A 12,428-nucleotide genomic window follows, 5' to 3' on the forward strand; every position below is an offset into this window, starting at 1 on the left:
GGACGGTGATGATGATGCGGACTCCTCTCAGCGTGACACTACTCCAGCCATCCCCAACCTGAGAACACTCCGGGAACACTTAGAGTTCGTTCTGGACTACCTGGAGCACCCGGACTGCGACATGGAGATGGGGCCCTTGGGACTTGTGGAGGAAGTGCACGCTTTCAGGCAGCGCATCATTAATCGTCAAAATCATCGTTCCTTGTGTCAATCAATCATTGACAGCTTTTTCAGGCCCGTGACCCCTGCTGTGCCCAGCCCTGGCTCCACTCCATTGCCTCCCCAAGACAGGCCCTCATGCTCCAAGCCACAGCCCAGCACATCAGGCACGGTGGAGTCACCACTCGACATGAGTTTGCGCCTCTTGTTAGAGTCGTCTGCAGTGGGTACGCCATCACCATGACCCAGCGACACACCCCTAGGTCACCTGCATGTGCTACTCTCAGACTCTGACAGTGATTAGACGCCAAAAACTTCTCCACTAGACCACACGGGAATTTACAGTGTTGTGCAGTGAAAACAGTGCACAGTGTTAAGGAATTTGGGTTCTGAGTGAAAAGACAAAGATTTAATGGACTCTCAATGTAACGTAAATTAACGAGTGTGTTTTGTTTAGAAAATGGTTTTTGAGTGGAAAGACTTAAAGTGCACAGTGCAACACTTATTTCATTAAGGTACAATGGAGTGCAAGTAAGACAAGAGTGTGTAGTGTTAAGAGAATGGAATTCTGAGTGCAAATGACTAAGTTCTGTGCAAGACTTCATGAACAGTGTACTGCAAGTGCTTCAGGAACTCCTTACTGTCAGAGTCTGAGAGGAGGCGGGTTATTCATCGAGATGACCAGGGACTTGCTGTAAGTACCCAGAATGTTTCATATTGTACTGTACTGTATTTTCCATACTTACCTCTAACACCTCATTTCACTCTTTTATGTCCCTTATTGGTATGAATAGTGTCTTAGGGGCTATGCATGTGTAGTAGGGAGGTGTTTTTCTGAGTTAGGCTAGGTTAGGGTCCATAACTATAGTAGGACTCGCCTTAAGTTTGCAGCTGTGGTGTGGCCCGCACCTGGGTACAATGGTGCCACGTTTCCCCAACTTGCAATGTGAAACGGAAGCTATTTATGTACAAGGGAGGCGTGGCTCAATCGGTAGAGAGGTGGCCTGCCGTTCTAACGGACCCAGGTTCAAATCCCCGCTGTGGCAGGGAACAGTTTAAGGATTTGAATTTCATTAATTCAAGCTTTACTGATCTACCAGAAGACCCGCCGACATGTCGTAAAAATACCCCCGCTAATACCAATACACCAGTCCTGTATGAGACAGCCCTAGCATGTATTCAATATGGACGGTGGGTGTTAGCGCCGAAGTGGTGACATGTAGAGGTGTATGGCATGTAGGAGGACTGCTGGGCCTTGATAGCAGGCTGTGAAGCCTATGCCCAGAGTCGAACACAAAAAAAAAAAAAAAAAAAAAAAAATACGATAAATTCGATGAATAAAACTTACACTTGTGTATTTTGATGGATGAATCAACAGTAATCTTATTATGCATAAAATATTTATACAGTAACACAGAAACATGGCATACATATTGTACAGTGTTGCTAAAAGAAATTGTAGTCACTTTTAATGTTTTTTAGCGTAGTTTTAGGGTGGGTAATAATATTACAGTTATGGATATAAGAGAATGAGCCTGAAAAAAAGAAGAAATATGCCAATATCCAAAGTTAAAAAAAATAATTCATATAATTCTTGTGAGTGGCAATACTGACACACCTAGTCTGGCCTAAGGTAAAGTACGTACCCCTCCGTAGACCCAACCATAGCTTGTACAGGTGTTGCTAGGGAAAAATGCTCACGTTTACTGGCTTTTACCGTAATTTTAAGGGCGAGGAATAATCACATTTATAATCATAAGCTAATATGTAGGACAAAATAGTAGGCATATGCCAATACTGAAGTAAAAAAAAAAACATTATTCACTCGCGAGCGGCAACACTTCCACACCCAGTCGGTGGCCTTGATCTCAGGGGTGGTGTGGAAATGATGTGGAGGCATTGTCAGGCTGAGAGAGAGATGGAGGAAGGGGAAAGAGAATGAATGAATGAAAATCAATCATGGTACTGCAATAATGGGTCATCTGTCGCCGTATACAAAAAATGATAAATATCACTAAATATAACAAAACCAAATTAACAAATGAAAGCACAATTATAAACAACTTATAAAAGAATCAAAAGTACTCAGGGTGGCTCACATCTCCCGCCAGGAGAGAGAGAGAGAGAGAGAGAGATAACGGTATAGAAAACGTGGCAACACTGTACACAGGTGCAGGCCACACCACAGCCGCAAACTTAGGCGAGTCCTACTTTACCAGTCCAGGAGCCAGGGACTTGTTGTAAGTACCCAGAATGTTTAATATTGTATAAACCTACCTCTAAAACCTCATTTTATGGTCCTTTTGCATTTATTTCAGTCTTTTATGTCCCTTATTGGTGTGATTTGGGTCTTAAATAGGTGCTATGCATGTCCAGAGGGAGTTGTATAGGTGTTTTTCTGAGTTAGGGTCCATAAGTACAAGTCCAGGAGGCTGGAGCACAATATCCGGACAGGATCACTATCTGGACATGCCTTTGGCTCTATTACATCGGATATTGGAGGGATCACTGTATATATATTGGCTTTTGGTTTTTGTATACCACTAAATAAGACAATTATTGATGGTATTTCTCATTGGAAATGAGGGGGCAGCTCTTTCAGAACATAATGCTTCTAGTGCAAAGAAAAATGGAAATATGGTATTAAAATCCCTTCTGTCACTGGTTAATTATCCACTGGTCCAATTAAACTTGATCACTTTGCCTGCGCATGGGATGACATCGGTCGAGACACAGCCATACCTTTCCCCATGGTTTCCGTCCACTCTGGCCAATCAGACGCAATACATTGGATATTGTCAGTTGAGATGAATATATACTTGTATCTCTTCAAAAGTCATTTTAAAATATACCCAGGATATTGTAGTGCCATAAAAAATTTAAGGAAGACAGCTATGGGTGGTTAAAATATTTTTTAGCTATGGGTAATGACAAAATAAAATTTGAAGTTGACTATAGCACAGCAGAAACTAAATTAAATGAATAAACGTCAAACTCATAGCTAAATAATATACAAGCTTACACTATTGAATAAACACAGACCTTAAGAGTTCCCATGAAAATTAATTACTATAGTATTTATCAATTAATATCAAGTATATTTACTGAATGACAGGAAATTGTCCAGGGTGTGAATTGGGTATAACTTTAGAAGTAATCAATGTTACCAATTTTCAATATATTACTTTAAGCCTAGTTTGAGATGGGGGAGCGAATTTTGTAGGGGTAGGCTAGTCATGCAGTGGCTTAGGTTAAACTATCACTTAGTAGCGGATGAAAGTCGCACCATATTGGCTGGTGCAGGCGTGTGCACTCGGTCTATGTCGGCTGGACTCGAGTGTACTCGGCATGTACTTTCATATGTATGTGAGTTTTAAAAGCAGCCAATCAGGCATTCTCAAGAAACAGGGACTTTTGAAACCAGCCAACCACAACAGTCGTTAGTCAAACTAGCTAGTCACCTTAAAGTATTTGTGGGTGATGCAGGAAGCTCAAGATTTGAAAGTAGTCATGGCTTCTGGTAGTGAGGAACGTTTTCTCGAGTTCCAAGCTTGTATTGGGTGTTGCACAGATTACTGGCAGAACATCAAGGACTACCACAGTATTAACGAAGCATCTATTGAACCACTAAGAAAACACAGGGTTTTCCCGAGTAAAGTACAGTGTAAAGAGTGTAATTTGCCCTGCAAATATCAAGAAGATAGACATCTTCCATAGACATCCTCCACAGGCCACCTAAGGACACTTTCCACGACTTCCACATCAAGGTGGCTAAATTGTACCCTCCACAGCAACCTCAAGCACAGTGACAGTACACTGTGGCAGAACTGGAACCAGAACCAGAATCACCAGAACTGAAGGAAGAGGAGGTAGTGGACCCAGATGACTCTCAACCTGGACCTCTGACTCAGAACTAGACCCTTAAAGGTAGATCAGGTCAGGTTAGGCCAAGATTAGGTTGGGTTAGGTTAGTATAGTGCAAACTAGTGTGTTTTTAATTTATTTTGATCTTGACTTTGGGGGATAAACCCACTTTGGAAAATCTTACTGAAAATTCCAAAAGAGGGATTTTCCCCCCTTAAAACACTATTGGAAACATTTGAAACCAAAAAGTAATTTTAAAAAAACGTTGGTTACGGTACTTCTAAAAATTTACCACGAATTGTCCTGAAAGAGAATCATCCATGTTTTGACAACGAATTGTCTTGATAAGGAACTGTCCAGGAACCTTTAGAGGTTCCTTCTCAAATGGAACACAACCAGCAAGACCTAGGACTGCCACTTAACCTAACCTAGTGAGCCCTTGAATACCTATCAGGCCAAATCCCGAGTCCTAATTTACTAAAAGTAATCTTATGCAGTTATCATAATCTAATCTGGGCTATTCTAACCCACCATATTCTACCCTAACTTAATGAACTGAAATTATCCAAACCGAATATCAGTGGAGATTTTGAAACTACAACAAAAGTAAGATGCATTTGGAGAGCTGGGCAGCAAGTTTTGCTCTTGGTGGTACCTTCGTCGGGGTGACAGTCTCTGTGATATAAACAAGTCCACATACAGCAATACCTCGATATACGATACCCCGGCTTAACAATGGGGGTAGAAATACCACCAAACCCCACCTAACGATGGCCGAACCCTGGTTTAACGATGGGTTTTGATTTTTTTTTTACTATCTACTACAACTACTGCCTGACGCCACAATACCGTAAGGGGTGGCCATTTGACTTTGAATTATTGGTTTTACAGGGAGGAGCACTAACCCTCCACTAACCCACCTGTTGACATGTAGGCAGCACGTATGGGTTGGTTATATGGTTACCACTCAGCGTTGTAAATGGTTTCTTGGCTTACAGGAAACCATTTGGCTTGTCACTCAATGTAAAGCCACCTGTAAAGGAAAGAACAGCAATAAGAAGTGACAGGGAAGATGGGAGATATAGGAAGAGAGGAGGGCAGGTACAGAAGAAGAATGATAAAGGCTAAGGAAGAAGTAGGCAGCACTACATCAAGTGAGTGGATTATGGTCGCCACCACCTACCACCAAGATATTTTACAATTTTGATATTTTAGACTAAAATTGTTGTTTACATTGATTTATAAACTATTTATAGGCTTAGATTCATGTGTTTTAGCCATAGGTGGGGTGAATATTGTTAACTTGGGGAACAGTTTACTAGGCTTGATTTTTCCGGACTTATATTTGACAATTTTCAGATTTTATATGTTGGTTTTAGTGAGTTATTTAAAGGTGTCAGGCTTAGGTTAGCTTCCTTGACAGCTATTAGGCTATTTAGATTGGCTTTAAACTTGTTTTTGGGCTCAATTGGGTGGGTTTGGGGCTTGGCTGGGGGGAAAACCCAAGGCTGGTAAACACACCACATTACATGTTAAAAGTACCCCGATATACGATACCCCGCCTAACGATAGGGTTTTTCCTAACTTAACCAATTATGTCGTTAAACCGGGGTATGCCTGTATGTCACAGGTAAAACTTTTGAAATGTCTGTTATCTGCGGTAATTTATGAAGCATAACAAGTAACCTGTGAAAGACTAATTTTAACAGGAAATATGGAAAGACGGTAAATTTTTACAAGTGGACAATACACCCCCCAGGTAGTGCAATATATTTTTCTGGTAGTTTTTGATGCAATTCGAATGTTTTTGACCTTCATTTTTGTTAGAAATGCCTCATTTCCCCTCTATTCCAATCATGAACTTTGATTGGACAAGTAGGTGAAATCAAGCATTTTCCAAAAAAAAAATGAAGCAAACAACTGAAATCGCATCAAAAACCACCAGAAAAATATACTGCACCACCGGTTTAACATAACGGAACAGACGAAACCCAACCAAACAGATGTAACGTAACCTCATCTAACACACTAAACCTAACCAAATGTAACCCAACATACCTAACCTATCCTAGGGGAATACGTAACGTAACCTCACCATGTAATGCCACAAGTCAAAACATGAGACAGTCATGTAAGTTAAGGCTTTAGTACGTAAGCTATACATTTGTAAGTGTTTACCCTAATCCATTCTAGGCTTAAGGTATAGAAACATGCTTGTACCCAGTAGTTAATACATGTTCTTTTTATTATTATTTCTGTAGCTGTAAGATCATAAATCTCATTTATGCTGTGCTAGTCCTTAAGAATATTTGTACATGTTGTAGGTGAAGCTTTGCTGGAGGCATACATGGAGTATTTGAGTGGCGTATCATCTATACTCATTTTCTATTAAATCAGATCTGATGCAATCATAGTAAAGTCATAATATTGTCAATTAACATGCTTATAGAAGAAATAATATCGTATAGAAAGGGAAAGCCATTAAAAATTTTAGTTAGCTAGTACCCGAGGACATGACGTAATAGTTGGGTAATGTATTCCTCCGCCGAGAGGATGCTAGCTACCGCTGTTGATCAACTTACGACTCTTTGTGTGGGATAATTAGAATAACTAAATTTTCCCTGTCAGATTGAGAGTAAAGAAAATTAATATCTGCATCCATTCAGAATCAGAAGTTTAGAATTGTGACCTTCATATGGGGTAAAGCAAAAGTACCCTACACGTCATTCAAGTCACTTAGTTTCCCGTGTAGAAGAGTAGCAGAGGGGGTGTCAGCCAGCTCCTGACTCACTCTCAGTTTTGTCTCCGTGCCACGTCCAGATGCTGTGAAAACGCCACCTCAAAAACTCCCTCTAATTGCCATATTGCAACTGCCCTAGCAAAATTCGTTAGGATTTACATTGTGCACTCACCATTTACACAAAACACAGTGATTAGTTCTTTTGATTATATAATTGTTTAGTGAATTTATCTTGTGAAAGGAGAATAGTCGTGATTTTTCTTTTGGTATATAGTGTATCGATGGAGTCGGGTGTAACGTTTCTTCTGGGCACAGCCTAGAGCTTTCCCGCGCCAGGTGAGCTCGGAGAGCACGCCAAGTCCCCAAGGCAAACTCCCTCGCCTGATGTGCTCAGAGAAAGCCCTATATGTCCACGAGTGTACTGAATGTGGCGAACTGTTTGGTAGGAAGCGTAATCTCACTCAGCACCTGACAATTCATTCAGGAGTGAAGGATTTCAAGTGTAATGTAGGTGGTAAAATGTTTGGTCAGAAGTACCGTCTTTCAAAGGGGTTACCAACTCGTCCAGGATGTTAAGTTTCAATGATGTTGGGGAGGAGTGAGATCTAAAGAGTAATAACATTTGTTGGCTAACTGAGGTATATGTGCCTGTATAAAATTCGTTGTGGAGAAAATTCTGTGTTTTTTTTCATTCATTCATTGCCAGACGCCATGTATCCCAGACGGTGTGGCCAAGGGCTTAGAGTTAATTGTTTTACAGGGAGGGGCACTAATCCTCCACCAACCCCACTTGCTGTGAATAAATAAAATGTTAAATGACTGAAAAATCTAGAGTTCTATCAAAAAGTAAAGTTTCATTTCTTTGAGAAAAATCAATTTAAGTTGTCATTTAATAGTAAATTGAATAGTATAATGTAAGGTGATTTAAAGAAAGGAGAGATATTAGTAAATTCAGCATTTTGAAAAGTTTATTGAGTTTCACTGTCATTCCTCTCTTATATCTCTCAAATCCTGTATAACTTCTTCTCATAACCCTCATGCCTTGGTGGGAATTGTTTTCGACCCCTGTGCTGAATCGGTTTTGGGAGTATAAAGTTCTGTTATTGCATTGTCACGCTACCCAAAGTTGTTATTGTTACGCTACCTAAAAAAATTCTCTTATTGTTACGCTACTCACGATCAAGCTACCAAATTTCTTTCCTATTAGTAATTATTCAGAACGGCCAATTTTCCTTGTGTGTGATATTTGATAGAGAGAATTAAATTAATTTGGAATAATCTCGGATCCCAACTGATTCCACAGTTAGTCCAACAACATCAGGATAAGGGTCGAACGAACCCTAGGGATACAATTGTGGTGCTCGTTGTAAGTCAGCCTCAAACAACAACATCCAATAAAAGGGATCGGGCATCACAACTAATCACACAAAACCTAACCAAACCAACCCCAATATACCTAACCTATCCTAGGAGAATACGTAACGTAACCTCACCAAACACACTAAACCTAACCAAACCTACCCCAATATACCTAACCTATCCTAGGGGACTGCTTATCCTAGAGTTACGATTGTCCAGGACGAGGGTCATTTGGCAAGAACGTCGTGGTTCCAGAACTTTTGAATCCAGTGGTTTATGAACAATATAATTTGCCAGGCAGGAAGGTGTGTGTTGTCCAAAAAACTTCCTTTGTAGTCAGACACACAAAAACTACACTGGACCTGTTTCTTGGTTTTTCTGTACATTTTGTACCGACCACAGTACCACTGATGTTTGTCTTATCTAAATTTACACGGTTCCTGACAGTATGGGCAATAAACTTCAGAAGGTAATACACCATATCTTCTAAAAAACTCAATAGTCTCTTCAGGTTCTGAGTGGAAATGCTTAATCACCTGTAAATAATCAATATCACACCAGGGACACACAGCACGTCTTTCGTCTTCAGAGGCCATAGTGAGAAAAATTTGAATTTTCCATCCAGATTAAATTAAAGAGCGCAATTCAAATTCATTGGCCGAATTCCATCACATGACCTAAAGTAGGCCTATGAGTGGGTGATACAGACCTATGAGACACATGCGCAGTTGAAGGCAAGAGAAACACACGTACGAACGCACGCATTTTTTACCCGGAGTGGCCAAGTGAAGATCCAAGGTAGGATTTTTTTGGAATTTGAAATTAAATTCATTATCTCTGAATATATCATTTTCCAAATGGGATAATGGGGGTTCATTGTGATCCTTAGGGACTATACTATATGTTAATGGTGCTAAAATTCCAAAACTGCATATTGTTCATTTGTAAAATAATACCGGAAAGACTGTATTTAACAGGAAATATGGAAAGACTGTACCCATGTGCCAGGGAACTAATGATACTCATTATACAACCTCATCAATCTGGCACACCAACTGTGGCAAATGGCTGTCTATCGTGTTGGGCTTTCAGGTCAGCCTGTCACCAGCTGTTTTGCCCCAACTAACCTAGCCAAATCTAACCAAACTAATGGAAACAAGGTAAATTTTTAGAAGTAACCAACTTTTTCTTTAATTATTATTTTTATGGTTTCCAATGCAAAATACCTTGTTTTAATTAGTTTTGACCTTCATTTTTGGGGGAAAATCCCCCTTTTGTAATTTTGAGTAAGATTTCCAAAAGTGGGTTTATCCCCCCAAATCAAGATCAAAATTAATTGAAAACACACTGATCTGCATTAAACTAACCCAAACTAACCTAACCTAACCTAACCTGACCTAACCTAACCTAGGGCCTGACATAGACCGAGTGCACACGCCTGCACCAGCCAATATGGCGCGACATTTATCCGCTACTGAGAGATATCCTAACCTAAGCCACTACATGTCGACCCCTACAAAATTAGCTCCCCCAACTCAAACTAGGCTTAAAAGGTAAGTCTTGGTTAGAATACTTCAGGGACGTAATATAATGAAAATCGGTAACGTTGGTTACTTCTAAAGTTATACCGGAAACAACTTAGGACCAGTGGGTTCTAAGTCTGATTCTTGCCTACTTGTGTCCACGTCGGTGCTGGTGTCAACAAATACAGAAGCACCAGGGTTGACATATGTGCCAGAATCATAATGGAACTTTGTTAAGTTGGTGTAGCACTTTGCGAATGAAAACCCTTAGTTAGGTAACTAAAATGAAGCATCATGTGGGCCTATGATCCACTTTGCATGTGCAAATCCTTATGTGCAACTGACTCACCAGGCCACTCCAAAGTATATTTCAACATCCAAAAATCCGAAACATACAGTATGCACTTAAAACTTGGAGTATACTGTAGCAAAAATTTACCAGATTATAGGATTGTGTTGTTATACATACATAACAAACAACAATACTAAACTGTCTAAACAAGCGAGAGATAGTTAAATTAAAAGCGGTTTGCACAGACTATGTTAGGACTTACAAATAACGGAACCCCTTTCGTGGTGCGGCAGCGTCTACCTTCAGAAGGATCCGCTGATCCCACAACAGCTTTCACTTTACGCTTACGCTAACTTTCGCCATCTTTCTCCTCCCAAAATTGACTCAATATTATTGTAAAATCTTTGAGATCCCTAAATGCACACGAAATATTTCGCAACACAGCAGTATAAGTAACCATTTTGAAATTTCGAAGCAACATTTATCGTAATCAACAATCAGTGATATGATAACATAAAAGGCCAAGCTTGAGGATAGAAATATGGCGACCAAACGTTTCCGAATATGGAGATGTACAGACTGTTTAACTTTATCGCACCTTCTGCCGCCTCATTCATTCACACTTTTTATTTTTTTTTTTTTATATTTTTTAACTCCTGATGATGAAGTCATTTTAAAGTTATCTATATATATATATATATATATATATATATATATATATATATATATATATATATGGCAAAGGTAAAGCTGCGAAGAAAATGGTTGAGGAGACGAAGGGGGAGACAGGAGGAAACAGCTCCTCTGACAAGAGTAGAGAAACTGCAAGAGAGTGAGAAAATGGCAGAGTATAAGAGCATAGTGGAAGGAAGATTGGGAAGGTATGAGCTAGAGCAGATGGAAGGGGTGGAAGATGTATGTAAGATATTCACGGAAGAGATAAGCGCTGCGTGTGAGGTGGTTTGTGGAGTAAGGAGGAGATACAAGGGTGTGCAAGGTACATCTTTTTGGAATGATGAGGTGAAACGAGCTGTGGAACAAAAGAAGAAGGCATATAGTGAATGGTTAGCGAGCAGAGGTAGGGGAGAAGATGAGAGAGAGAAGAGAGAGGTATAGCCTATGTAAGCAGGAGAAGGGAGGTGAAGAGACTGGTGAAGGAGAGTAAGAAGAAAGTGGATGAAGAGTTTGGGAGGAATCTGAGTGTAAAATGGAGGGAGAGTAAGAAATTGTTTTGGAAGGAGGTAAAGAAAGTAAGGCAGTTAAAAGGGGAAATAGTAGGGGAGTTTTTTTTTTTTTTTAATGCGAGGAAGAAGGAACCAAAGGCCATGAGCCCGCAGTAACAGTTCCCTCCAAGAGAAAAACAAAATACAATATAGAGCCAAATTCAAGATCCGATCATTTTGAGATGCCTGGACACACTGCGTTTGAAAGACTGGAGATCATAGGCAGCAGGAAATACAGACAGAGGGAGACAGTTCCAGAGCTGACCTGTTGCATAAATGAAAGACTGGGAGTAACGGTCAACTCTTGCATTAGAGAGTTGGACAGTGAAATGCGTGGCTTTGACGGACACACATATGGCACTCCGGAAAATTCCGGAGAATACCATAGTATCCCCAACAACGAGGCGACCCAGAAGCAGCGGAGTTCGCCCTCAAGAATGCCGACACCCCCACTCGGACCCCACGGGGTAGCCGCCACCAGCCACCACCACTCCGGGCAACAACGACGTATGTCAGCCCGGGCCGTGCTCCCCTGTGACATTCAACCACCACGCCGCCGCCACCGTAGGCGAAAGACACTACCTTCGCGTGGCGGAATCACCGAGTTAGCTAGGGGTGGAGTCAGAAACAATACTCCAGGCAGTGCCCCTCTGGTAGAGACGATCTATGGTCGCTCCCTTAAAACCCCGGTAGAGACGATCAATGGTCGCTCCCATAACGCCCAGGTAGAGACGATCAATGGTCGCTCCCTTGGCCCTCCGGTTGAGACGATCAATGGTCGCTCCCACAGTGAACAGGTAGAGACGATCTATGGTCGCTCCCACAGTGAACAGGTAGAGACGATCTATGGTCGCTCCCACAACATCCAGGTAGAGACGATCAATGGTCGCTCCCTTAAAACCCCGGTAGAGACGATCAATGGTCGCTCCCATAACACCCAGGTAGAGACGATCAATGGTCGCTCCCTCGACCCTCCGGTTGAGACGATCAACGGTCGCTCCCACAGTGAACAGGTAGAGACGATCTATGGTCGCTCCCACAGTGAACAGGTAGAGACGATCTATGGTCGCTCCCACAGTGAACAGGTAGAGATGATCTATGGTCGCTCCCCCAAAGCTCAGGTAGAGACGATCAACGGTTGCTCCCTCAGCACTCCGTTAGAGAAGATCAATGGTCGCTCCCACAATATTCGGGTAGAGACGATCAATGGTAGCTCCCCCAGTGTCCAGGTAGAGACGATCGATGGTCGCTCCCAGGGTGTAGTGAGG

At 41.4% G+C, this 12,428-nt stretch overlaps 1 protein-coding gene across 1 annotated transcript in view; it reads right to left on the reverse strand.

Moving 5' to 3' along the window:
• Window positions 1–10,251, reverse strand: part of LOC145409513 (uncharacterized) — a 90,172-nt gene extending 79,921 nt beyond the window's left edge. The window contains exon 1 of the mRNA XM_080279905.1: window positions 10,200–10,251. The gene's annotated coding sequence lies outside the window, so the exon portion shown is untranslated. The remainder of the gene's footprint in view (window positions 1–10,199) is intronic.
• Window positions 10,252–12,428: the final 2,177 nt, after the last annotated feature.

Source organism: Coenobita brevimanus, chromosome 81 (genome assembly GCF_032717465.1).
Source record: "Coenobita brevimanus isolate Jiangsu-jjx chromosome 81, ASM3271746v2, whole genome shotgun sequence".
NCBI lineage: Eukaryota > Metazoa > Arthropoda > Malacostraca > Decapoda > Coenobitidae > Coenobita > Coenobita brevimanus.